This window comes from Chenopodium album, chromosome 7 (genome assembly GCF_948465745.1).
Source record: "Chenopodium album chromosome 7, dcCheAlbu1.1, whole genome shotgun sequence".
Classification (NCBI taxonomy): domain Eukaryota; kingdom Viridiplantae; phylum Streptophyta; class Magnoliopsida; order Caryophyllales; family Amaranthaceae; genus Chenopodium; species Chenopodium album.
Genome location: NC_137840.1, coordinates 30,012,639 through 30,018,503, shown reverse-complemented (window position 1 = coordinate 30,018,503; position 5,865 = coordinate 30,012,639). Strand labels below are relative to the sequence as shown.

At 32.4% G+C, this 5,865-nt stretch overlaps 1 long non-coding RNA gene across 1 annotated transcript; it reads left to right on the top strand.

Annotated features, from left to right (window-relative positions):
* Positions 1 to 4,606: 4,606 nt before the first annotated feature.
* Positions 4,607 to 5,656, top strand: LOC145641014 (uncharacterized). The gene is made up of 2 exons (XR_014115096.1): positions 4,607 to 4,829; positions 5,443 to 5,656. It is a non-coding gene; the product is annotated as an uncharacterized LOC145641014 (long non-coding RNA).
* Positions 5,657 to 5,865: the final 209 nt, after the last annotated feature.

Genomic DNA, 5,865 nt, shown 5'->3' with positions numbered 1-5,865 from the left:
GAGTAAGGTTTGTAGATTTGAGATGGCAATACAAGTTGAAATAATTTGGAGATGGGATTATTTGTTGTGATTGAAATGAACTAAATTGATAGAAAGAATTAAAGGAACAAAGTGGAATTTTATTGATATAAAGAAAGAATGAATACTGAAAAATAAATGAGTTTAATCACTTATGAATTTTCATAAGTTCACTGAATCCTTGTGGCATACAACTTATTACTTAGACTGCAAAAAATGAAAATACTGAAAATAAACTAAGAGTTCCTTAATGAATAGAAATTTATAGTAGCCTAATCCTTTCGAACATTGTCCCTTTTGTCTATGGATTGTTTGTAGCTTGAAGGATCGAAATCAGAATCATTTGATTCCTCAATTAATTCAGGTGACTCAGGTTCGGGTTCTACTTGTACAAACTCCCCTTCTTCCTCCTCATCCGATGAAATGTCTATTATTATTATTGGAGTTGGAGGTGGATTAGGATTATAAATCTCCATAAGTGAACTATCTCCTTCTTGTTGTTCTCCATTTTCTGCTTGATTACCCCATGATGAAGTAGAAGAAGAACTTTTTGGCTGTTGATTAGGAGGAAGGTTGTTCCCTACTGGATTATCATAGTAGTAGTCAGGGTAGGGAAGATTTAAATGTTGACAATGAGGTTTTTCCACTTTTATGAGATAATTAGTCAGGAAAGCATAATCTGGATACCACTGGCCATAATAGTTTTTGTATTTATAATAATTTGGGATGTCTCCTGGAAGGTAAAAATCAGAAAATCTCTCTTTGACAGCGATGTAAGGAGGCTCCTCTGGAAGACAATGGACAATCATAGCTGAAATACGATCAGGGGTGTCATAAACTCTGTCTCGTAAGACATTGCTCATGTAGGAACAAAAGTATATTTGCTAGGGGTGTTCATTATGTTTCTTTACAAGTGATCCCATTTGTGTATATTTGCTAGGAAAGATTGGCATCCTGTAGAGTAAAAGGCTTAGAAAAGAATTACCTTCCCAAATAAAATAAAATAAATAATACAGTCTTGTAGGAAATTAAGTTCGGTGTTCAATCATACAATTTTGAAGGATCACATAAAATAATACACATATTGCATGCTTTCATCAACAAACATCTAGTCATACAACATGCTTGAACACCCAAAATAAAATTATGCACACATGGAAGAAATTAAATTCTAGCCTATATGCCCTTTCGTTTCCTACCCAAACTCACCAACATGTTAATAAAAGCTTTTAACACATAATTCTTACCTCAATCCTTGCTCCCTGCAAAATTGACAAACTAAAAATATTTTTACCCTGCTAAAAAAAAATTTCGAAATTACTGGGAAGAGGGCCAAAAATTTCGGCCCTACTAAAAAAATTCGGACACTCTTAAAAAAAAATTCGAGTGTCCCCTTTAAAAAAAATCGGACCAAAATAAAATAAATAAATAAAAATTCAGCCCCTAAAAAATAAAAGAAATAAAATCGAAACAAATAACATTGCATAATTAAATTAACACTTGGCCAAGTTTAAATCATAATAAGAAAAACGTTTTCGAGTTAGTGGTAATTTAAAATCTCAACTAAAGCTCTGATATCACTTTGTAACACCCTAGAAATTCCTTTCCTTTAAATACCCACTTTACTCTTTAAAATACGATTTAGGAATATCTAAGACATTACAGCCACCGTTAAAACGGCTAAGGAAACTATCAAAGATACACAGCGGAAGACTTAAAATTAAAAACCGTTTAAACAAGTCAACTCAAAAGTCCATCCAACGAAAGTAAAGTTTAAAACCGAAACAAATAAGGTCAAATAAAATCAAACTACAACTTGGAACCATTAAAGGCCCTTATTCAAAACTGTTCAAAAACCAAACCTTTGTGTTAGTCCACACTGAATATGTCATAAATAAATAAAGCATAAAACACATCGTAAACTAATGGAAACTAGCATGAGTCACTCTTCACTCATGCCCCGTCATAAATATGCTTCAATACCTGAAAAGTTTATCTCTACTTGTCCCCACCACTCTCCATTAAAAATGGGTCATCATAGGGCCAAGATAAAGACATGGCCAAACACACAAACACACACAATCAGCAAAGCTGAGTACATAAGCGTAATTAAACACACTAACAAGCTTTCACCTATCAACACACACTTACCTCAATGCACCTGTTTACAAGCACACACAAAATTCAACAAGACACTTTAACTAGACACTAAATAATTCATTTAGCGTTGATTACGCATCGAACGGGTTTCCAACTATACCTCCCCCAAATAAATTTAAGGTTAACTAACACGGGAGCTAACCGTGCCAGTGACAAAACCACTAAAAGGTGGCGGAATTCCTGCACATAATAATAAATAAAAAGGAATGGTCCTGTACTCCATTAGAAATTATGGTTAAATATAAAACCCTATAACTCCCCCCATTGTTCATACTCAAGGTATATACGTTCCAAGAGTTTTGGTGCGTAATCTCTTTCACTTTACGTTATTTACATGTTATTGGGCTTGGTGATGACTCTCAAAACATAATAAATCAATCAACAATAATTGTTCAATCAACCAAACATACCAATTTAATTCTTGAATAATTAGTGACCACATATTATTTAATGTTGAACCCTTTTTAATTCTACCTCAGTGACAAAGACACCTTAAACGCATAAAGCGCCAAAAATCCTATCCCTCGGTGTTAAAAACACCTTAAGTGCACAAAGGCACCAACATACAATTTATCCTTTGTGTACATAGACACTTATATAGCTCATTCCTCATGCTTAAAGCATCAATAAAAATTATTTGAACCATAATAAAATTCCTTTTCAATATTCCTAACATAATTAAATATGTAGTTTAATTAATCATGCATTCTAACATGCCATAAATAAAAGTGTGGTTCAAACACAATATGCCCAAAACATAATTTTCCAATCCATAAACCATCACAAATAATTCATGCTTCACAATTCAATCACCAATTAAAACCATTAATTCACAATTCCATACATAAACCTTAGCATGATACTACTTGTAATTGATTGAAATCAAGCCTAGCATGATTCTACATCATCAAAATATGCTAAGTAGGCGAACGTACCTTGAGTACGATCTTAAAATCGCCACGACTAGTAGAAATTGCTTACTTCGAAGTCTCCTACACAATAAAATTATAATAGAGTATTAAAATCCTCCCTAAACAAATTTCCAGCAATATATACTATTTTAAAACCCCTCATAATTTAATTAAAGTAAGCTGAAATTATATTTAAAACACCATAATTAAGTCCCAATTAATGGGTAATTAAAATTCTTGTAAGAAACATAATATTAAGTGTTCTACATAAAATTCTAGCACTTTATTTTAATTAAAACTTGCTGTAATTAAGCCTTAAAACACTTAAGACAAAGATCTTAACCAATATACATCATAACCCTTCAATAATTCATAAATAAAGCACCTAGGGTTTCAAAAATTGGGGCTTTTTTTTTAATTAAAATCAAATCTGAAAATTAATTGACAAAATAATTATAATTAAACATAAAAAATCAAATCCCAAAACTCATAATTTTTACTTTGATTTAAGCATAGATTAAATTAAAATAATAAAGCTAAGTTTTTTATTTTTTATTTTTTATACACTCGAAAAGGGGGGAAAGAGGAGGCAGCCACCGGCTGCCGGCTGCTGGCAGCGGCGGCCACCTGCTGGCGGCTGCTGGCAGCAGTGGAGGGAGGGCGGAAAAACAGGGCAGCCGAAAAAAAAGAAAGGGAAAGGGGAAAAGAAAAAGAAAGAAAAATAAGGAGGAGAGAGAGAGAAGTTTACCTTGGGTTTTTTGTCCACTCTGGGCAAAGTTGATTTGCCTCATAAGTGGGATATTTATACCCCTTCTCAACCAATCCCTTTTTCCCTAAACTTTTCTCTTTTAGTTTTTCCTAATCCCTTCTCTAATAAAACTTGTTCAAATTAAACTTTCTTAAAATAAAACCCCAACTTTTATAAATAAAGAAATTAAATAAACTTTCCTTTTATAAAAATATTAGTTAAAATGCCATAATCAAAATATTAAAATTATTTAAATACTTTATAAAATACATATTTTAAATAAAATACGTATAAAAATACGGGGTATTACAGAAGGTCTCTTTTATTTAACTTGTTGAAATTTTGCATGAGATCACAACTAATATGCAGACTCATTGCAGGGTGGCTCAACCAAGCCTGCTCCTTCTCCACACACTAGTAGAAAAATTGAAAATGCCACCGCTTAAAGGCCACCGGTTTTTATAAACCGGTGGTTTAAAAAATGGGCGGGTATAAGGCAAATATTATTGCCACCGGTTCAAACCGAACCAGTGGCAAAAATGTTTAAGGCCACCGGTTTTGAACCGGTGGCAATATTTGATTAAAAAAAATAACCCGGCCCTTCTTCTTCATATAAACCCCTCTTCCCTCTCCTCCTCTTTCTCTCTCCTCTCAGCCGTCCCTCTCTCCCCTCTTCCCTCTCCTCCCTCTTCCCTCTCCTCCTCTTTCTCTCTCCTCTCTTTCTCATCTCCTTCAATCGGTCTTCGATCTGCACCACCACCACCACCTCTTCTCCTTCTATCTCCACCATTATCTCTTCTCCCTTGATCTCACCACCACCTCTTCTCCTTCTATCGCCACCACCATTTCTTCTCCCTCGATCTCACCACCACCTCTTCTCCTTCGATCTCCACCACCACCACCAATTTTTCCACCACCCCCGCAACAATAACACCACCGCCGCTGCAATAACACCACGAACACATGCATGAGCAGCACCGACTTTAATCGAGGTTAGGGTTTGATTTTAATCGATTTTTTTAAAAATTTTAATTCGATTTTAATTCTGTTTTACTCGATTTTAATTCGAACTTTATTTGATTTAATTTTAATCTATTTTATTCGATTTCTTCTTTGTTTTTCTAGGTTTTTAAATCCAATTTATCTGGGTTTTTAAATCAATTTTTTCTGGGTTTTTTTAATCGAATTTTCTGATTTTTTTATTCGATTTTAATTCGATATCTTAGGTTTAATTCGATTTTAATTCTGGTTTTTTTTTCTGAGTTCATGAAAATCAATTTCGGGGTTTTTGTTTTTATTTTTGTGGGTTTTTTCTGTGTTTTTTTAAAACTAATTTTAGTTGATTTATTGGGGGTTTTTATCCTTTAATTTTCATATTACTTTTTTCGGATCTAGAGTTCTTGTTTTTTCGGATCTACAGACAATTTTTTTTTTTTTTTAGGATTTTCATCCTTTTCGTATTAATTTTTTATGCGATTATTATTAGGCGAATTTTCTGGGTTTTATTTTGTTAACTGATATTCTATGTTTTGTTAGGCGAATTTTCTGGCTTTTATTAGGCATTTTTTTGTGAGTTTATTAATTTTTGGGTTTTAATTGATGCAGGTGTTAATTGATGCAACAAGATTCAAGACTTTGATTTTGGAATAATGTTTTTGATGTTGTAATTATTATTATATATTTTTTTTGATTTTGTATTGTACAATAATAATTTGAAGTTGAATTTCATTGTTATTATAATTCATTGTAATTTTTTTTTTTTTGTATTGTACAATTACTGTTATTGTTGAATATAATGAAATTATATTTCATTGCTCTCCTATTGTATTTGCCTGATATTTTCACTACAATTTTTTTTATTACTATTATCATTATAATTGTAGCAAAAAAAAAAAAAAAAAAAATTCAATCATGTATGTTATTGCCACCGGTTAACCGGTGGCATTTATATGTAATATCCAAAAAAAAAAAAAAATCAGGAAACATTATTGCCACCAGTTAACCGGTGGCAATACTTGTTTTTGCCAC